The 23,167-nt window shown below is 44.2% G+C and overlaps 1 protein-coding gene across 2 annotated transcripts in view; it reads right to left on the reverse strand.

Annotated features, from left to right (window-relative positions):
• Positions 1 to 23,167, reverse strand: part of galntl6 (polypeptide N-acetylgalactosaminyltransferase like 6) — a 1,196,842-nt gene that overhangs the window by 20,875 nt on the left and 1,152,800 nt on the right. The window lies entirely within an intron of this gene.

Below are 23,167 nucleotides of genomic sequence, written 5' to 3' on the forward strand. Positions count from 1 at the left end.
CATAGAATTCATAGAATCCTTACAGAAGGAGGCCATTCAGTCCATTGACTTTTTGCCAACTCTCCGAAAGAGCAACTTGTTCAGGACACTCACCCACTTTTCTTTGAAATCGTGCCATGGGATCTTTTATATCTTGCTGAGAGGGAGATGAAGCCTTGGTCTCATATGAAAAACCAACACTTCTAACCAAGTGGTACTGAATTTATTTAGTATTTCATGGGATGTGGGCGTCACTAGCTAGGCCAGCATTTGTTGCCCATCCTAATTGCCCTTGAGAAGGCGGTGGTGAGCTGTCTTCCTGAACCTTTGCATTCCATGTGGTGTAGATACATCCACAGTGCTGTTAGGGAGGGAGTCCCAGGATGTTGACCCAGTGACTGTGAAGGAATAGAGTTTATTTCCAAGTCAGGATGGTGAATGGCTTAGAGGGGAACTTGCAAGTAGTGATGTTCTCATGCATCTGCTGCACTTGTCCTTTTAGGTGGTAGAGATAGCAGATTTGCTGTCAAAGAAACATGGATACATTGCTTTGATGACAAGTAGTATCACGATTATTTGCCATTAGCAGGCAAACCTGTCCACCCCTGAAAATTCACCATTGTTAGAGATGAAGGATTTTGGTAGGCACATGTTGGCATTTATATTGAACTACGTGTGTGTGTTGATTATTAAATGATATTCCTGAGTGCCCGGATATAAACAGCATTACTCCAACAAAGATTCTGCCCCAGTTGCTGTTGAAATTAGTATGTTAAGATCAAAAAGCACATCTGTGTTTGACAATAGTACATTCTAGTTCAAACATCGTAAAACGTTAGAATAATAAAACTCAAGGCTGTTATTCTACATGATTGGATTCATAATGGTATTTGTACTTGCCACTTGCTGCAATGTTAATTCTGATGGAGTCTCAAAAAAAAACCCTCCTAAGATTGTTCTCCATTTTTACCAAGGCGACAGAGTCATTCCATTGATATCTGAGGGATTCTGCACAATTCCTAATTTTGAAGGCAAACCTTCTGATCACTAATTCCAAGCAATGAGACAATGGAGCAGTCAAGGAGATTCTCTGTAACATCCTAGATCGCAGCCTCTGGAAATCCTTCACTGAATCACCCATCCATCGTAACTCCTCCATTGTAACACTCCTCTAAACCCACCTCATCATCCAAGCTTTTGGACCCATCTTTTAAGTTTCTCTCCTATGTTCATTATCCATGTTCTCAATGCCTCTGAAAGTGTAAGGGTATATTTTCTATGTTAAAGGTGCTATACAAATGGAAGTTGTTGTTGTTGACCTGAGCCTCACAGGTATAACTCAACTCAAACTATTTTCATTTTCTCCCACCACTTCCATGATTTCTTATTGGAAGTTACAGTTCTGGAATCTACATCATAGGAAGGATATGATAGCATTGGAAAGGGTGCAGAGAAAATTTCCCAGGATGTTGCCTGAGCTGAACAGTTTTAGTTATGGTGAAAGAGTGGATAGATTGGGGTTGTTTTCCTTGGAGCAGAGGAGATTGAGGGGGGACATGATTGAGATGTAAAATTATGAAGACATAGAGTAGACAGGAAGAAACATTTTCCGTTGATGGACGGATCATTGCCCAGAGGGCACAGATTTAACATAAAGGGCAGGAGGTTTAGAGGGGATATGAACCTGTGCATGAAGATGTTGGCATATTGAGGTGTGAATTTGGTCCCCATAGCTGTTCTGTGTGTCTGGATGAAGGACTGGTTGTTGAAGGTGAAGACGTTGTGGTCCAGGATGAAGCGAATGAGTTGTAGAATTACATCTGGAGATTGGCAGTTGTCAGCGTTGAGTACTGCCATCATTGTGGGGGATGCTGGTGTAGAGTGCCGAGACATCCATTGTGACGAGGAGTGCTCCTGGTTCAACTGCTCCATGTATGCTGAGTTTCTGTAGGAAGTCCGTAGTGTCACGACAGAAGCTGGGGGTTCTTTGTACAATGAGTTTCAGGATGCCCTCGATGTGGCTGGAGAGGTTCTCGCATAGGGTCCCATTGCCTTATACGATGGGGCAGCCGGGTGTGTTGGCCTTTTGTATCTTCGGGAGGCAGTAAAGATCTCCAATCTGGGGAGTACATGGATAAGAGCACGGAGGGCGCTCTGAAGGTCCGCATCAAAGGTCTTGATCAGTCTGTTGAGTTGATGGGTACGTTCTTTGGTTGGATGTGAGATAGCTGTCTGTAATGTTCCTGATTGTTCAGTTGTCCGTACACTTCTTTGCAGTAATCTGCTCTGTTCAGTATGATGGTGGCCCTTCCTTTGTCTGCTGGTTTGATGACAATGTTGCGGTTGGTCTTGAAAACACGGATGGCATTGCGTTGTGCTTGGGTGACGTTTGGGGCTGTCTCAAGAGTGTGGCTAATGAATCTGGCATTGTCATGATGGCTTGGTCATACATGTCGAGTTGAGGGCAGTAGCCTCCCTGAGGAGTCCAATTCGACTCTTTCCTCTTCGGTTGCTGCACCACAGATCCCTCTGTCGGCTGTTCCTGTTCAATGGCTGTTTCATTGTGTTCGCTGTTGGCCTCTTGGGGTTTGTGGAAGAACTCCCGCAGCCTCATTCACCTGATGAATTCCTCTGGTCTGTTGCGAGACTGATGGGGTCTTTTTGGTGGTGGGGCAGAAGTTGAGCCCTCGGCTGAGAACTTTGATTTCATCTGGTTGAAGTACGACAAGTTAACAATGGACTTCCCTGCAATGGTACAGTTTTCTACTGTGGCACCGGGGGAGGCTTGGTTGCTGCTAGTGATGATGCCGAGTTTCTCAAGTTTCTTGTTTTTGTGTGCATGTAAATGGCGTAGTTCTGTTGTCTCGTCTGCTTGGCAATATTTCACACGGTCTGAGTCCTGAGCACAAGTTGAAAATCTGGACTGTATCTTGGTTTCCAGGTTGCAGCATTTGCTGTGGAGCTGGTGTATAAGGTAGTTGAGGACTGTGAGAGAGGTGCGATGGCAAAGTTTCTTAGTGTAGTCTGTGTTACAGGTTGACTTGAGTGGGTTCGTGATCCATAATCCTTTCTATTTCCTTGCATCTTTGTAGAAACTTGATGCCTGTGTTGATATGTGAGATCTTCGTGGAGATCCCCTACACTTGGAGCTGGCAGTTTGCGGTATCGATTGTAGCCATGATGTAGAGATGCCGGCATTGGACTAGGGTAAGCACAATAAGAAGTCTCACAACAGCAAGTTAAAGTCCAGCAGGTTTATTTGGCAGCACTAGCTTTTGGAGTCTCAAGCTCCTTGTCAAGGATGTTTACATCTCATGAAAGAATAACTTTCAGAGAAAAACATCAGCCAGGCCCACTATTGAAGGTATACTGAGGATTTAACGACAAAAGCAATGTTGTCACCCATATTGTCGGATATACATTTTTGTTTCTGCCCCGTTTTTCCTCAGGAACAGTCATTTTTGCAACTATCCTGAGGGCAGTGAATATCTTGTGGACCAAAAAATCCTTGGCATTAACCCTCTAGATTGACCTCAGGAGGAAAAGAGAATGAAGCACTGAGGAAAGTAGATATTAAAGCTTATGGATTGACCCTTTAAAATACGTTCAAATTTTGAGACACGATTCTGTAAAATGGAGAACGTATTATTGATATAAAAGCTAAGAAGTATCACTCACAATTTCTTCACCACAATAACCAACGGAGATGACCTTCCACACAGCTGGGTGTAACATTCTACATCATGAGTATTATCAATTAAAAGTTCAAGTCATTCCAATTGTGTGCAGTTACCTGCTGTAACTGATCTCCACCCATACCAACACCCAGTTAATAGCTACAACCAACTCAAAAATCCATCCTCAGTGGTATGCTTTAAAAAAAAACAAGATCGGATGTTCCTATTCACATTGTAATATGAGCTGGAGGAAATGTTTACAAACCTGTTTATAACGCCACAATGCATGGCAACAGATGAGCTTGTTACATGTAACTAAGAATAGCTGAGGTTATTAATGAAGGCCCTGCCTTGCCAACCATGCCCTCACCTGAGATGTGGTGATCCTCAGGTTAAATTAGCACCAGTCAGCTCTCCCTCCTCAAAGAGGAGGATAATCTTTGGTCAACTGGGCTATGGAGACTTTATCTTTTTTTACAGTTAGGTTTTGCTGCTTAGATCTAACTTAGATGCATACGACATAGAAACAACATCTACAGTAGTAGAAAAAGGAGATTTGCTTGTACTCTTCCCGCTCAGAAAGGACAGTAGGACTAGGGGGCACAGCCTCAAGATAAAGGGGGGGCGGTTTAGAACGGAGTTGAGGAGGAACTTCTTCACTCAAAGGGTGGTGAATCTCTGGAATTCTCTGCCTGTTGAAGTGGTGGAGGCTGCCTCACTAAATATTTTTAAGACGCGGGTTGATGAGTTTTTGATAAGCGAGGGGATTAAGGGTTATGGGGAGAGGGCGGGAATGTGGAACTGAGCCACGACAGATCAGCCATGATCTTATTGAATGGCGGGGCAGGCTTGAAGGGCTAGATGGCCTACTCCTGCTCCTATTTCTTATGTTCTTATTAATGTTTTATTAAATTGCATTCTTGTAATGCTAGAATTAGCCTGCAGGAAATTAAGGTTACACAAGCTATCTCTTACAACAGAAAGCTTTCAGCACAACCTTAATATATTAGATTTTCCTCAAGAGGCTAATTTGTATTGTCCCACAGAATGAGAATTTTTCATGCAGAAATGTTATTTACAGAAAGAAAGCTGCATTTATATAGCACCTTTCACAACCTAGGGGGAAACACAAAGCATTTTATGGTCATCAAAGCACTTTTTGAACAAAAACAGAAAATGCATCTGTGGAGAGAGAACAGGGCCAAAGTTTTGAGTCAAGATGGCCCTTTGTCAGAGCTGATACGGGTGGACAGTCTGTCACCAGAAATGGAGACAGAGAGATCAAGAGAGGGAAGAGAAGTGTCAGAGATGGACCATTTAAAGGTAATCGATAGATAGAAATTGGAAGCAAAATTGTTAGATTTTTCCAGGTCCAAATGAGAGCATGAAACGGCACCGAAATAGTCATTGATGCACCAGTGAAAGAGTTGTGGGAGGGGGCCTGAGTAGGACTGGAACAGGGAATGCCCCACATATCTCATAAAGGGACTGGCATAACTGGGACCTTTACAGGTACCATAGCCACACCTTTTATTTGGAGGAAGTGTGATGAGTTAAAGGAGAAATTGTTGAGCGAGAGAATAAGTTTAGCCAGACGGAGGCAGCGTGATGGCACAGTGGTTAACATTGTTGCCCTGCAACGCCAGAGACCTGGGTTTGATTCCCGGTTTAGTTCACGGTTTGTGTGGAGTCTGCACATTCCGCCCATGTTCATGTGAATTTCTTCCAGGTGCTCTGGCTTCCTGCCACAAATCCGAAAGACGTGCTGGTTAGTTGCATTGGCTATGCTAAATTCTCCTTCAGTGTACCTGAATGGGCACTGGAATGTGGCGACTAGGGGGTTTTCACAGTAACTTAATTGCAGTGTTAATGTAAGCCTACTTGTGACGCTAATAAATAAACCATGAAAATTTTTGGGAGAGTGCTGGTTGGTGGGAATGTTCAGGCCTATGTTCGAGGAAGAAGCTCTCAGGCACTTTTCAAACTGCGGTCACTGTTATGATGTAGGGGCTAGCAATCGATGTGCATACAGAAAGCACTGACAAACTACAAGACATGCATCTTAGTGATGCAGTATGAGAGTTACACATTGATCGATGCACCAGAGAGCACTCTGCTGCTCTACACTGTATGTCATATCCACTTGAGAGAGTAAACGTGACTTTGGTTTTGTTGCATCTTGTAAAAGATGAGACTGAGAGTGCAGCAATTCCTCACTACTGTGTTGGGGTTAGCCTGAATCATGTTCTCAAATCACAACAGAGGAACTTATAGTGTACAATAGCGTATAACATTATTGGATGGCACAGTGGTTAGCACTGCTGCCTCACACGCCAGGGGCTTGGGTTTGATTCCCAGACTGGATCACTTATCTGTGTGGACTTTGTACATTCTCCCTGTGACTGCATGGGTTTCATCCAAGTGCTCCGGTTTCCTCCCACAGTCTAAAGATGTGCAGGCTAGGTGGATTGACTATGCTAAATTCCCCCTCAGTGTACCTGAACAGGAACCAGAGTATGGCGATTAGGGGATTTTCACAGTAATTTCATTGCAGTATTAATGTAAACCTCTTTGTGACTTATAAGAACATAAGAACATAAGAAATAGGAGCAGGAGTAGGCCACCTGGCCCCTCGAGCCTGCCCCGCCATTCAATAAGATCATGGCTGACCTGTCGTGGCTCAGTTCCACATTCCCGCCCTCTCCCCATAACCCTTAATCCCCTCTCTTATCAAAAACCCATCAATCCGCGTCTTAAAAATATTTAGCGAGGTAGCCTCCACGACTTCAACGGGCAGAGAATTCCAGAGATTCACCACCCTTTGAGTGAAGAAGTTCTTCCTCAACTCCGTTCTAAACTTGAGGCTGTGCCCCCTAGTCCTACTGTCCTTTCTGAGCGGGAAGAGTCTCTCCACCTCTATCCTATCCATCCCATTCATCATCTTATACGTCTCAATGAGATCTCCACTCATTCTTCTAAACTCTAACGAGTACAAGCCTAGTTTATTCAGCCTCTCCTCATAGCTCAACCCCCTCAACTCCGGCATCAGCCTAGTAAACCTCCTCTGCACTCCCTCCAAGGCCAAAATATCCTTGCGTAAGTACGGCGCCCAAAACTGCACACAGTACTCTAGCTGCGGCCTCACCAATGCCCTATACAGCTGCAGCAAGACCTCCCTACTTTTATATTCAATCCCCCTCGCTATGAAGGCCAGCATCCCATTCGCCTTCCTGACCACCTGCTGCACCTGCAAGCTGGGTTTTTGCGACTCATGCACAAGGACCCCGAGGTCCCTCTGCACCGTCGCCTGCTGCAGTTTTTCTCCACGTAAGTAATAGTCCTTCCTACCATTATTCCTACCAAAGTGGACCACCTCGCACTTGCCAACATTAAATTCCATTTGCCAGGTCCTGGCCCATTCGCCCAGCCTATCTAGATCCTTCTGCAGACTCTCCACACCCTCGGCGCAATTTGCCGTTCCACCAATCTTGGTGTCATCAGCAAATTTCGACACCATACACTCGGTTCCCTCCTCCAGATCATCTATATAAATGGTAAATAGCTGAGGCCCCAGCACCGACCCCTGAGGCACTCCACTAGTCACCAACCGCCAATCCGAATAGCACCCAGTGACCCCCACTCTCTGCCTCCTATTTGACAACCAGTCCTCTATCCACGCTAACACCCTACCCCCAACTCCATGTCCCCTGACCTTCTGCAACAACCTCTTGTGAGGTACCTTGTCAAATGCCTTCTGAAAATCAAGAAAGACCACATCCACCGGCTCTCCTCTATCGACCGCCCTAGACACATCCTCATAGAACTCCAGTAAATTTGTCAGACACGGCTTCCCTTTAACAAAACCGTGCTGCGTCTGCTCTATCAAGCAATTCCCCTCAAGATGCCTCGCTATTTCCTCCTTGATGACGGATTCTAACATTTTACCTACAACAGATGTTAAACTAACTGGCCTATAATTCCCCGCCTTTTGCCATTTATAAATGATCTTAAAAAAAAATAGCCATAATAACTTGGAATTACACTGCACCTTTAACATTTTAGAATACCTCAAGAATCTTCTCAGAAGCATTATCAGCCAAAGTTGGGTACAAACCACAAAAGGATATTTTAAGACATGTGAGAGAAGCTTGATTAAAGTAGGTTTTCAGAAGCATCCCGACAGGAGGAGAATGATGCAGAGAGTCGAAGGTTAAAGAGAAAATTACAGAGCTTAGGATCTATTCAGCTGAAAGCATAGCAAACAATGGTTATTAAAATTGGAAATGTGCAAAATGCCCGAGTTGTTGAAGAGCAGATCGCCCAAGCTGTAGTATTAGTCATAATCAGAGAATTATCTACAATGCCTACCTCTGCTCCTGCACAGTTATCTCTGCTGTTCCCCAAAGATCATCTTTTATTATTCACCCACGGCCTGCCCCTCAGTGACACCATCTGAAAACACAACTTCACACAGCTTCTATATGTACGCTGATGACACCCAGTTCTACCTTGCCACCTCCTCTTGTGACAGCTCTGAACTATCAGATTGTGTATCTGACCTCCAGTACTGGGTGAGCAGAAATTTCCTCACATTATATATTGGAAGGCAGAAAATGGAAGCCATTGTTTTTGGTCCCTGGTCCAAACTCTGTTCCCTGGCTACCGATTCTATCCCTCTCCATGGTAACTGTCTGAGATGAAGCCAGTTTGTTTGCAACCTTGGGCTGAGATTTACATCATGGGTTGGGTGCGTAGAGTTGAGAGAAATCCTGGCTCCACAAACATACCTTCTATAAATGTCTGACTGATTATCAGCCAGGGGGAGCGGAGCAGGCTATTAGGAGTCGGGGGTGGGGGTGGTGGTGGGGGGGGGGGGCAACCTGTAAGTAGAAGGGAGTCAGGAATGGGCCTGCAGTACATTGAGCGACACAGGCACAGATAAAAGGTGGGCCTGCTGCCTATTCACACTGCACTGTGTTGAAGCACTGAAATTATGGCGTAGATTCACAAGACACAACCATGGAGATGGCATTGTCTTGCCATCACTACCTGGTGCAGATATTTTGCAACCATGTAATTACCTGAGTCATTGCCTCTCTGGATTACTAGCCCAGAGACAACACCAGTATGCCAGTGCCTCTCCTGAAGACTGAACAGTTCTCTCGGCCCTTTGGTTAGCCAGATCTTAGAGGCTGGGCCTTGAAAGGAGTGGAGGCCCAAAGCCAAGTGGTGAATTGTCTGATGGGCACGGAATCAAGTTGGGGCTCGGGGAATTGCCCTCAACTTTCCAGCCCACTGCTGGGATCACCACCGCCGCTATTAAATTCAGACCCATGTCACATAGCCAGTGGAGATCCAAAAACCAAAGGATAAAGATTTCAGGATGGAGAATATGACTCGATTGACAGGGATTGACTCCATGAAGGATAGCTCAATGAAAAGAATACTCTTCTCACAGATTGATGTTAGCAATGAAAACTGCATGCGATGCAAACCCTTTGCAGGTCAGACCCTTTGCAGCACCTGTGGAGATCTAATGGTTTTCTGTTAGAGAGAACTATCAGACCTTGTGTGACATTCTCAGCTGAGCAGCCAAAGTCAAACGACTGTCTACGCTTCTTAATGCCAATACCTGCGCAGCCAAGTGAGGTTATATTGACTCAAGCTTGAATTGAGCGGTGTTTGTTTGAAGGCTCAAGTTTAGATACAAAGGAATATATGTCAGATAATGATGAGCATTGGGAAAAAAACATATATCTTGCCTTGTTAAACTGTGTCGAGTCAAAGAATGATGCAGTACAGGATGAGGCCATTCATCTCTTGGCGGCTGTGCTGGTGATTTCAGAGACCTTGTGAAATTAGTCCCAGTTCTTTGCTTTTTCTTCCAGAGCCCTTTTATCCCCCCTTTAAGGATTTATTCAGTTCTCGTTTGAAAGTTATTATTGAATTTGCACTCTGTTCCAGATCACAACAACTTGGTGTACTAAAAAAAATCCTCACGTTGCCTCTAGCTCTTTTTGCCAATTACCTTACAACCATAATATATAGGAGCAGGAGGAGACTTCAGTCTGAATCTGCAGGGTACAGCAGCACTCTGTCAATGGAAGCACTTTTATTTACTACATTATGCAAATATCGGTTTGGGTAGTTGCCTCAAATTGGTAACAGTATTTACCCAGTCCACTTCTCCATTGAGATATAATGGCACATTTTACATTTCAACAGCATTTTTCACAGTGGTTAGCACTGCTGCCTCACAGCACCACTGACCTGGGTTCAATACCAACCTTCAGTGTTGAGAATCTGGTGCAGAAGATGGAGCTTGAGTGTGCACCCACGGATGTCACCAATGTAGTTTTTTTTTAAGTTTAAATTTATTCATTAGTGTCACAAGTAGGCTTGCATTAACACTGCAATGAAGTTACTGTGAAAATCGCTCAGTCGCCACACTCCGGTTCGGGTAGACTGAAGGAGACTTTAGCATGGCCAGTACACCCAACCTGCACATCTTTCAGTTTGTGGGAGGAAACCAGAACACTCTGGGGAAACTCACGCAGACACGGGGATCACGTGCAAACCCCACACAGAAAATCACCCAAGGCCGGAATTAAACCCAGGTTTCTAGCGCCGTGAGGCAGCAGTGCTAACCTCTGTGCAAAGTTTGCAAATTCTCCCCGTGTCTGCCTTCCCGACGTGGTTTCCTTCAGGTGCCCCGGTTTTCTCCCACAGTCCAAAGATGCGTGAGTTAGGTTGATTGGCCATACTAAATTGACCCTTAGTGTTAGGAAGATTAGCAGGGTAAATGTATGGGATTGTGCAGATAGGGCCTGGGTGGGATTGTTGTTGGTGCAAACTCACTGGGCTGAATGGCCTCCATCTGCACTGTAGGGATTGTATGATCGATTTGATTTCATATATTATTGTCACAGGTATTGGTATAATGCGAAAAGTATTGTTTCTTGAGCACTATACAGACAAAACATACCATACATAGAGAAGGAAAGGGGAGAATGCAGAATGTAGCAATGGTGTAGAGAAAGATCAACTTAATGCAAGTTCGGTCCATTCAAAAGTCTGATGGCATCAGGGAAGAAGCTGTTCTTGAGAGTTTAGAAGAATTGGGATAAAGTTTTAGAAGCATAGAACAAGAGTAAAAGATAGAATTAGAGGGTATGCTGGACTCAGCTTGCAAGAAGTCACCTCACTCCAGTGCCATCTTGGATCAAAATCTTTCTGGAATGTAAGTTCTTTCTTACCATCATCTCATTTGTCTAGGTATTGGGTGGGACAAAATACCCCAGGGCTATAGCAATGTTTGCCTTGGAACTGAACTTAAGAAAGTATCTAATCAATGAACCTAAAACACAGCAAAAGATAAACAGGAAATCAACCACACCGGCTTTTTGTGCGAGAGGTGTTGTGATAGCCATTTTGGAGCAGTGCAAAAATTAACCACATTAAATTGCTCATCAGTCACCCTGAGCTAAGTCATCTGTTCCATGTAGCCTGGACACCATTGGAAAAGAAAATGAAATGCATCACCTCTAATGAACTGAAAAAACAACATCTGCAGCATGAGAATACGGCAGTCCAAATCCCTTCAGGATCATAGAACTGGAGAAAGCATTAGGGACTTGAAATGTGGCAAAGCAGCAGGATATGACAATATCCCACCAGAATTCCTGAAACAGCTTGGCCTCTGTGTGAGTGCCTGGCTGACTCAGTTCTACACAAGAGTGAACTCAGCTCAAGTTCACTCCTGAAAGTGTTTTATTGCAAAAATTATTGCCATACCAAAACCTGGAAAAGGTCTTGCACTGGTGGCTAGCTATTGGCTGATTTCACTATTCTCTATGTACTTTAAGACCTTTAAGCATTTTATCCTGCAACACATATCTCTGAAAATAGAGATCATTCTTAATGTTGGCTAAGCTGGTTTCTATAAATAAGAACATAAGAACATAAGAAATAGGAGCAGGAGTAGGCCATCTAGCCCTTCGAGCCTGCCCCGCCATTCAATAAGATCATGGCTGATCTGTTGTGGCTCAGTTCCACTTTCCCGCCCTCTCCCCATAACCCTTAATCCCCTCTCTTATCAAAAACCCATCAACCCGCTTCTTAAAAATATTTAGCGAGGCAGCCTCCACCACTTCAACGGGCAGAGAATTCCAGAGATTCACCACCCTTTGAGTGAAGAAGTTCCTCCTCAACTCCGTTCTAAACCGCCTCCCCTTTATCTTGAGGCTGTGCCCCCTAGTCCTACTGTCTTTTTTGAGCGGGAAGAGTCTCTCCACCTCTATCCTATCCATCCCATTCATCATCTTATACGTCTCAATGAGATCTCCCCTCATTCTTCTAAACTCTAGCGAGTACAAGCCTAGTTTATTCAGCCTCTCCTCATAGCTCAACCCCCTCAACTCCGGTATCAGCCTAGTAAACCTCCTCTGCACTCCCTCCAGGGCCAAAATAATGTGATTAAGTACTGGCACTTAGCACCCATGTTTTGAAAATGGCATCTCAAAGAATCTGAAGACAGGCATATTACAACTAGACCTCATAGCTGCCTATGCTACATGTGGCATACTGGCCTGCTCCTAAATCTGTCCAGTCTGTGTCAGGACATCTGTTCTTCACAACAGATAATTCAGAGTTCATTTTGGGCAACGCAGAAGTGGATAGAGAAGACAACCCTAATGGATTATCACAAGGCTCAGTGCTAGCCCCAACTCCATTTAACCAAGTGACCTGCCAGTAACCATGTCCTGCAAGTTCATCTACATTCATCTACTATCTTGGGGGACACAGTGGCACACTGTTGCCTCACAGTGCCAGGGATCCAGGTTCAATTTGGCCTTGGGTGAATTCCTGTGTGGAGTTGCACGTTCTTCCTGTGTCTGCATGGGTTTCCTCTGGGTGCTTTGGTTTCCTCCCACAGTCTGAAAGATGTGCTGGTTAGGTGTACTGGCCATGCTAAATTCTTCCTCAGTGTACCTGAACAGGCACCAGAGTGTGACGACTAGGGGATTTTCACAACAACTTCATTGCAGTGTTAATGTAAGGCTACTTGTGACACTAATAAACTTAAACTTAAAAAAAAACTATGTTGGTGACACCTACGGTGCTCTCAATCTCCATCTTTCTGCACTCTGGACCAAATCCTTGACAAATGAGGTGTGTCTCAGGGATCTGTTTTGGGGCCACTGCTGTTTGTAATTTTTATAAATGATCTGGATGAGGGTATAGTTGGGTGGATCAGTAAATTTGCTGATGACACCAAAGTCGGAGGAGTGGTAGATAGTGAAGAGGGGTGTCATAGTTTACAGAGAGACTTGGACAAGTTGCAGAGCTGAGCTGAGAGGTGGGGGATGGAGTTTAATGCGGAAAAGTGTGAGGTAATTCACTTTGGCAGGAATAACAGATGTGTAGAGTATAGGGCTAACGGTAGGACTCTGAATAGTGTTGATGAACAGAGGGATCTAGGTGTATGTGTACATAGATCCCTGAAAGTTGGGAATCAAGTAGATAAGGTAGTTAGGAAGGCATACGGTGTCTTGGCGTTTATTGGTAGGGGGATTGAATTTAGGAGTCGCAACGTCATGTTGCAACTGTACAAAACTCTGGTGCGTCCGCACTTGGAGTATTGTGTGCAGTTCTGGTCCCCACATTATAGGAAGGATGTGGAGGCATTGGAGAGGGTGCAGAGGAGGTTTACCAGGATGTTGCCTGGTATGGAGGGAAGGTCCTATGAGGAGAGACTGAGGGATTTGGGGTTGTTTTCGTTGGAAAGAAGGCGGCTAAGAGGGGATCTTATTGAAACATATAAGATGATTAGAGGTTTAGATAGGGTGGACAGTGATAGCCTTTTTCCTCGGATGGAGGAAGCTAGCATGAGGAGGCATAGCTTTAAATTAAGGGGTGGTAGATATAGGACGGATGTCAGAGGTAGGTTCTTTACCCAGAGGGTGGTGAGGGATTGGAATGCCCTGCCTGCTGCAGTTGTAGATGCGCCTAGTTTGGGGGCGTTTAAGAGATCCGTGGATAGGTTTATGGATGGAAAGGGATTGGTTTAGGTTAGAGGGTCATTGCTTTTTTAATTGGTCGGCGCAACATCGTGGGCCGAAGGGCCTGTTCTGCGCTGTAATGTTCTATGTTCTATAAATACATTACAAAGTTGATGGACTACTGTGGCACATGGTGCCTCACATTAAATCTATCCAAAACCAGAGCCAATGTATTCCACGTTCATATCGTCAGTGCTAATGAGGGCTGCATATCCACATGGGCAGCCAGACACTGAAGCATGATCCAACCAAACATACGTGGGAGTGGCTCTAGATATGACTCTGTCCTGGGAACATTTGAAGAAAGCAGCAGCAAAGGTCAAAACCAGAAACAATCTTCTAACCAACCTTACTGGATCTACATGGGCTGCTGCTGGCACAACACTCCAAACCTCAGGACCTGCCCTATCGTACTCTATGGCAGAGGACTGTACACTAGCCTGGCAAAGGTCATCGCACACTCATCTTGTTGACACTCAGCTGAATGCAATAATGTGCATTGGTTGGAACAGAAAAGCAAGGAGTAGGCCATTTGGCCCCTTGAACCTGCTCTGCCATTTAATAAGATCACGGCTGATCTGATAGTTCTCTCAAATCTGCATCCAATCTACCCCAAAAACCTATCACCTCCTTGCTTACATAGAATCTATCCACCTCAGCCTTGAAATTATTCAAAAACTCTGTTTCCGCCACCTTTTCAGGAAGGCTGCATCCTCAGCCTCTTACTATGTTCCTTATACACCTGTGACTGTGTGGCCTAATTCCCCACAAACTCGATTTTCAAGTTTGTTGATAACACCACCACAGTGGGTCGGATCTCAAACAATGACAAGACAGAGTAGAGGAATCAGATAGAATGTCTGGTAAACTGGTGCAATGACAATAATCTCTCTCTCAATGTCATAAAATAAGGGAGATAGTCATCGACTCTAGGAAATGTAGTGGAGGAGATGCCCTCTTTACATGAACAGGGATGAAGGCGAAACAGCTGAGAACCTCAAGTTTCTAGTTGTCTAGATCACCAACAGCCTGTCCTGTCCCCCCATGTCAACACTATAGTTAAGACAGCCCATCAATGCCTCTACTTTTTCAGGAGTCTAAGGCAATTTGCCATGTCTGCTACAACTCTCACCAGATGCACCAGATGCACCATAGAAAACATTCTTTCTGACTGTACCATTGTTTGGTATGGTTCCTGCTCTGTCCAAGACCGTAAGGTTCTACAAAAGGTCACAAATGAAGCTCAGTCCATCACACAAACCAGCTTCCAATCCATTGATTCTATCTACACTTCCCACTGTCTTGGCAAAGCAGTCAGCATAATCATGAAACCCACGCACCCTGGACATACTCTCTTCCACCTTCTTCCATTGGGAAAAATATACAAAAGTCTAAGGGCATATACCAACCGACTCAAGAACAGCATCTTCTCTGTTGCCATCAGACTTTTGAATGGACCTACCTTGTATTAAGTTGATCTTTCTCTACACCCTAGCTATAACTGTAAAACTACATTCTGCACTCTCTCCTTTCCTTTTCTATGTACGGTATGCTTTGTATAGCAAGAAACAATAATTTTCACTGTATACCAACATATGTGACAATAATAAATCAAATCAAAATCAAAAGGCATGGTGGCAGAGTGGTTAGCACTGCTGCCTCACAGCACCAGGGAGCCGAGTTTGATTCCCGGTTTGGGTCACTGTATGTGCAGAGTCTATACATTCTCTCCGTTTCTTGTGAGTTTTCTCTGGGTGCTCCGATTTCTTCCCACAGTCTGAAAGGTGTGGCGGTTAGGTTCATTGGCCATGCTAAAATTCTTCCTCAGTGTACCCAAATAGGCGCCGGTGTGAGGCGACTAGGGGATTTTCACAGTAACTTTATTGCAGTGTCTAAACTCCAATGGGTATAAGCCTAGCCTTCGAAATCTCTGATCAACATCCCTCCCCAGGCTTCCTGTCCTTACAAAAATCACTCTGCCACAATCCACTGACTGATGAAAACCCATGAACTAGTTGAAGCCATCCAAACAGCACCTCCCTTGTCAACTGTAGTTGAACCCATCTATCCTCAATCGCAATGCCCGTGTAGCGCTCCTTTCCAGAGTAAATCTACCAGTGGAGACAACCTTTGGGGATCAAGCAATGGGAAACACGGGAAGCCACTAACAATCTCCTTGAATAGGATTTTCCGCGCCCCTGTAGTATGTTTTGCAGCGGTGGAGGCCGTCTCCACTGCTGCTCAGCCAATGGCAGGTTCCACATTGGGTCTTGTAATTCAGCTGCTGTCAATGCTGTTGTGTGCACCCTCCACTGTCGGGAAACACACGGTGGAGCATCAGCAGGACTGGGATATCCTTCTGGAGGGAACAGCTGGAAAAGTTTGGCCCTTGTGACAACCTCCATCTCTAAAATGGTTGGCTTTAAACTGTAAAGGCAAGAGTGGAAGGATGTCCTTTCTCTTGAGGGAGTGCAGCAAATGTTTACCAGGCTAATTCTAGGGGTGGCAGGACTGATGTATGTATGAAGAGAGACTGACTGGGTTAGGATTGTTTTTTGCTGGAGTTCGGCGAATGAAGGAGGGATCTCATAGAGACTTATAAAATTCTATCAGGTCTAGACAGGATGTGGACGTGCCAGCGTTGGACTCGGGTCGGCACAGTAAGAAGTCTCACAGCACCAACTTAAAGTCCAACAAGTTTATTTGGTAGCATGAGCTTTTGGAGCACTGCTCCTTCATCAGGTGAGTGGAGCGGAATCCTGATGAAGGAGCAGTGTTCCGAAAGCTCATGCTGAAAGTATACCTGTTGGATTTTAACCTGATATTGTAAGACATCTTACGAGGTCGAGACATGATAGATGCAGGGAGGATGTTCGCGACGGTGGGGGAGTCCAGAACCAAGGGTCAGAGTCTGAGGATTCAGGGCAGACCATTGAAGACGGAGGTGAGGAGACATTTCTTCATTCGAAGAGTGGTGAGCCTGTGAGATTCACTACCACAGGAAGTAGTTGATACCAAAATGTTGAATGTATTCAAGAGGCGGCTGGACATAGCACTTGGAGTAAGTGGGCTCAATGGTTATGGGAAAAAGCAGGATTAGGCTATTGAGTTGAATGATCAGCCATGAATGTAATGAATAGCGGAATAGGTTCGAAGGGCCAAATGGCTTCCTCCTACTCCTATCTTCTATATTTCTACGTTTCTATAGTCATTGCTAAATTGGTTTGACACAGGGCCCCTGTATATCTAAGCCCCTGTATATCCAAGCTCTACTGCTGGGGGCTCAGTACGCACTTGCAGAAAGTCACAAACCATGTTGCAAATTACCAAGGAGTGTCAACTCCAAACACTAGGTGCTGAACAATCACCTTAAACTCAACCAGTGAAAAGCTATTGCTTGGCTATGGGGGCTTTACATTCGCTAAATAAAAATTGCCATATTTCAAGTGAAGGCGAACTCTTATAAAAGTTTTCATGATACAGTTTTGAAGATGAGAGGGGAGTTCCCCTTGATACCTTAGGGCAATGTTTATGCTTTACTAAAATATATCAAATGACGATTGATATCCTGATGCTTGTGGGAACTCACTGTGTTCAAATTGTCTATGGTAGTCATGATGTGAAGATGCCGGACTGAGGTAAAAACGGAAAGAAATTTCACAACACCAGCTTAAAGTCCAATAGGTTTATTTGTAGCAAACGCCACAACCTTTCAGAACATGAACTCCCACCCACTTGATAAAGGAACAGTGTGTTCCGAAAGCTTGTGACTTTTGCTACAATAAACCTGTTGGACTTTAAGCTGGTGTTGTGAGACTTCTTTCTGTTCAAATTGTCTGCCATGTTTTCTACACTATAACAGTGACCGCACTTTAAGGATATACTTTGTTGGTTATAAGGCACTTTGCACTTCCTGGGGTCATAGAATCATAGAATCCATACAATGCAGAAGGAGTCCATTTGACTCATCGAATCCTCACCGACAACAATCTCACTCAGGCCCTATCCCTGTAACCCCACATATTTACCCTTCTAATCCCCCTGACACTAAGGGCAATTTAGCATGGCCAATCAACCTAACCCATACATCTTTGCATAAGAACATAAGAAATAGGAGCAGGAGTAGGCCATCTAGCCCCTTGAGCCTGCCCCGCCATTCAACAAGATCATGGCTGATCTGAAGTGGATCAGTTTCACTTACCCACCTGCTCCCCATAACCCTTAATTCCCTTATCGATCAGAAATCTATCTACCCGTGACTTAAACATATTCAATGAGGTGGCCTTCACCACTTTAATGGGCAGAGAATTCTAGAGATTCACTCTGAGAGAAGAAGTTCCTCCTCAACTCTGTTCTAAACTGCAAACCCCCCTTATTTTGAGGCTGTGCCCTCTAGTTCTGGTTTCCTTTCTAAATGGAAAGAATCTCTCTACCTCTACCTTTTCACTCAAAGGGTGGTGAGTCTCTGGAATTCTCTGCCCGTTGAAGTGGTGGAGGCTACCTCGCTAAATATACTTAAGTCACGGGTAGATAGGTTTTTGATAGACAAGGGAATTAAGGGTTATGGGGAGAGAGCGGGAAAGTGGAACTGATCCACTTCAGATCAGCCATGATCTTATTGAATGGCAGGGCAGGCTTGAAGGGCTAGATGGCCTATTCCTGCTCCTATTTCTTATGTTCTTATGTACCCTATCTAGCCCCTTCATTTTCTTGTATGTCTCTATAAGATCCCCCCTCAGCCTTCTAAACTCCAATGAGTACAGGCCCAATCTACTCAATCTCTCCTCATAAGCTAACCCCCTCGTCTCCGGTATCAACCCGGTGAACCTTCTCTGTACTCCCTCTAAGGCCAATATATCCTTTTGCAAATAAGGAGACCAAAATTGCACACAGTACTCCAGTTGCGGCCCCACCAGTGCCTTGTACAGTTGCAGCAAGACCTTCCTGCTTTTATATTCTATCCCCCTCGCTATAAAGGCCAACATTCCATTTGCCTTCTTGATCACCTGCTGCACCTGCAGACTGAGTTTTTGTGATTCATGCACAAGGACCCCCAGGTCCCTCTGCACAGTAGCATGCTGCAACTTTTCACCATTTAAATAATATTCCATCCTACTATTATTTCTTCCAAAGTGGATAACCTCACATTTGCCAACGTTATACTCCACCTGCCAGGTCCTCACCCACTCACTCAGCCTATCCAAATCTCTCTGCAGACTTTCTGTGTCCTCCACGCAATTTGCTTTTCCACTCATCTTCGTGTCATCAGCAACTTTGTTACCCTACACTCAGCCCCCTCCTCCAGATCGTCTATGTATATGGTAAACAGTTGAGGCCCCAGCACCGATCCCTGCGGCATGCCACTAGTCACCAACTAGAAAAGCACCCATTTATTCCGACTCTCTGCTTCCTGTCAGATAGCCAATCCTCAATCCACGCTAACACTTTACCCTCAACTCTGTGTGTCCTAACCTCCTGCAGCAACCTTTTGTGAGGCACCTTATCGAACGCCTTCTGGAAATCTAAAAACACCACATCGACCGGTTCCTCTCTGTCTACTGCACTATTCACATCTTCATAAAAATCCAGTAAATTAGTCAAACACAACTTTCCCCTCATGAATCCTAATTGCACTATGGGAAGAAATCGGAGTACCCGAAGGAAAGCCACGCAGACACGGAGAGAATGCGCACACAGACAGTTGTCCAAGGTTGAAATTGAACCTGGGTCCCCGGCGCTGTGAGGCAGCAGTGCTAATTATTGTGCCACTGAGCTGTCCCTCATGAAGGGCATTATACAAATGCAGTCTTTCTCTTGCTCTTTCTTTACATTACAGAGTATTTTCAGTAGCATTGAGAAGGCTACATGCGAAGGGTGTGGTTGTCACATCTGTACACAACTCCTGTTCCGTCGCACTGAGTTCCTTTATGGAATATCCTTTTAAACCAGGATCTGGTTTAAACTATTATCTCCTTTTAAACTATTATCTTTGCATAGGCTTTGTGTGTTTTGCTTACGTTACTTTTATCAGCATTTAAATAACTGCCTTCCCCAAGTTGTTTGATCAAACCTCTTCTCAGAATATTTACCACAGTAGGAATTAAAAATACATGTAGACATTGTTCACACAACTATCTCTGTGAACTTTTATACCTTTGGTCATGTGCAATGGTATGTTTGATTGTTTTACTTTACTACTTCATGTACATCAGAACATAAGAGGCAATGGAATGGGAGATGTGCATTCAAATGTTTCTCTCTGAACTAGTGCCTAATATTCTACCCAGCCCTAAGCGGTGGGGGGTGGGGAGAGGGGATCTTTCTGCCTCAGCTGATAGCGAGTAAAATAAAACTGATGAACTCACTTTCTATCGGTGTTACTGTCTCTTGCACCTGACTACATAGAAATGCTCACCGCGCTTCAGAATGTCATCAGCTTGTCAAAACATTTTCAGACAATTTGAACAAAAGATGGTACATAAGTGCAACTACACAAGAATGTCACAGTGAAATTATAAAGCCTTGGTTTTAGTGGGTATTTATGATTGCACACAAATAGCAAATGGAACAAATCTTTCCCAGCTTCCTCTTGACCTCCTGAGGCAGGCAGAGGGGCCACTAGAAAATCTCTGAGAAAAGAAAAATTGAGAAATTCCTCTTGAATGTCCTCCAGAGTTCCCCAAAGCTATGTGAGTAAAATGACAGCAGAGATTTGCCAAAATGCAAATTCTTTTCTATTTGTTCATGGGATTTGAGCATCGCTGACATGAGTTACCCCTCCCTAACTAATCTTGGGAAGATGCTGATGAGTCACCTTCTCACATCCGAATGTAAGCACACATAACCAAATGAATTAGGAATTAGGCCCAAAGTAGGCCCAAAGTTTATTGCAGAAGATGGTGCAGGGGTAACATATTAGCATGAATTGGAGATTGGCTGGCTAACAAGCATATATGAGTCTTTTTCTGGTTGGCAGGATGAAATGAGTGGCATGCCACAGGGATCAATGCTGGGGCCTCAACTTTTTACTACTTTTATAAATGAATTGGATGTAGGGACTGAAGATATGCTTGCTAAATTTGCTGAAAGACAAAGATGGGTAGGCAAGTAAATTGTGAAGCGGACATAAGGAGACTACAGAGAGACATAGATAGGTCAAGAGAGTGAGCAAAAATCTGGCAAGTGGAGCATAATGTGGGCAAAATGTGAAATTGTCCATTTTGACAGGAAGAATAAAAAATGTATTTATAATCTAAATGGTGAGAGATTGCAGAGCGCTGAGGTTGAGAGGGATCTGGGTGTCCTAGTACATGAATCATAAAAGGTTAGTATACATGCACAGCAAATAATTATTTTATTCATTCATGGGATGTGGTCATCACTGGGTGGGCCAGCATTTATTGTCCATCCCTGTGGGCATTTAGAAACTAACCACAGTGCTGTGGATCTGGTGTCACAGGAGGCCAGACCAGGTAAAGATGACAGATTTCCTTCCCTAAAGGACATTAATGAACCAGATAGGTTTTTAATGACAATTGACAGTGGTTTCATGATCATCATCAGATTTTTAATTCCAGATTTTTATTGAATTCAAATTTCACCATCTGCCATGGTGGGATTTGAAGCCCGGGCTCCAGAACATTACTCTGGCTCTCTGGATTACTAGTCCAGTGATAATACTACTATGTCACTGCCTCGTCTATATGAAAAATGTTATCATTTATTGTGAAGAGAATTGATTACAAGAGTAGGTTATGCTTCAGTTGTACAGGGAATTGGTAAGACCACATCTGGAGTACTGGATACTGTACCTTATTTAAGGAAAGATATAAATGCATTAGTAGCAGTTCAGAGAAGGTTTACTAAGCCAATGCCAACTATAGGCGGGTTGTTCTATGAAGAAAGATTGGAGATATTACATGGAACACAGAACATTACAGCGCAGTACACGCCCTTCAGCCCTCGATGTTGCGCTGACCTGTGAAACCAATCTAAAGCCCATCTAACCGACACTATTCCAATAATATCCATATGTTTATCCATAACCATTTAAATGCCCTTAATGTTGGCGAATCCACTACTGTTGCAGGCAGGGCATTCCACGCTCTTACTTCTCTCTGAATAAAGAACCTACCTCTATTTATCACCCTCAATTTAAAACTATGTCCCCTTCTGCTAGCCATCTCTATCTGAGGAAAAAGGTTCCCACTGTCCACCCTATCTATTCCTCTGACCATCTTATATGCCTCTATTAAGTCACCTCTTAGCCTTCTTCTCTCTAACAAAAACAGCCTCAAGTCCCTCAGCCTTTCCTCATAAAACCTTCCCACCATACCAGGCAACATCCTGGTAAATGTCCTCTGCACCCTTTCCAATGCTTCCACATCCTTCCTATAATGTGGTGAGCAGAACTGTATGGTCACACCAAAGTTTTGTACAGGTGCAACATGACCTCATGGCTCCTAAACTCAATCCCTCTACCAATAAAAGCTAACACACAAAGGTTCACATGCTGCAAGTAACTATTCCCAGATCAAATAATAATTGTTCGTTTGTCCAAGTTCTCTTGGGATCAATGCCTGTGGTTACTGGCTTCTGGTTTTGAATTGGATGATGATTGTTCTTTTGCACGTAACCTATTCAGATTAATGTTGGTGGTTTGGCACATTGTTTATTCTTGTTGTTCAAAATTCGAGTTTTACTTTTTAAAGTTCCTGTATGAGACCCTGGTCAGACCCTGGTCAGACCCTGCTTGGAGTACTGTGCTCAGTTCTGGTTGCCTCATTACAGGAAGGATGTGGAAGCTATTGAAAAGGTGCAGAGGAGATTTACAAGGATGTTACCTGGATTGGGTGGCATGCCTTATGAGGATAGGTTGGGAGAGCTCGATCTTTTCTCCTTAGAGAGTCAAAGGATGAGAGGGGACCTGATAGAGGTGTACAAAATGATGAGAGGTATTGATCAGGTGGACTCTCAGAGGCTTTTCCCCAGGGCTGAAATGGCTGCCACAAGAGGACACAGGTTTAAGGTGCTGGGGAGTAGGTACAGAGGAGATGTCAGGGGTAAGTTTTCACTCAGACGGTAGTGGGTGAGTGGAATTGGCTGCTGTTGGTGGTGGTGGAGGCAAATTTGATAGGGTCTTTTAAGAGTCTTCTGGATGAGTACATGGGATTTAATGGGATTGAGGGTTATAGGTAAGCATAGTAGGTAGAAATAGGATCGGCGCAACGTGTGGGCCGAAGGGCCTGTTTGTGCTGTAGTTTTTCTATGATTCTGTGATTGGTTGTATTGTTATTTTTGAGTCTGTTGACATTTTGCATATCCCTCTTCATAGCAGCTGATAGTGGTTAATGTCAGGTTTGTATCCAAGCAAGTTTGGAAGAGATAAACTGATTGGAACTTTTAAGATCCTGAGGGATATGGACAGGGTGGATGTCAAGAGGGTATTAC

Source organism: Carcharhinus amblyrhynchos, chromosome 5, assembly GCF_965287045.1.
Source record: "Carcharhinus amblyrhynchos chromosome 5, sCarAmb.v2.hapA, whole genome shotgun sequence".
NCBI lineage: Eukaryota > Metazoa > Chordata > Chondrichthyes > Carcharhiniformes > Carcharhinidae > Carcharhinus > Carcharhinus amblyrhynchos.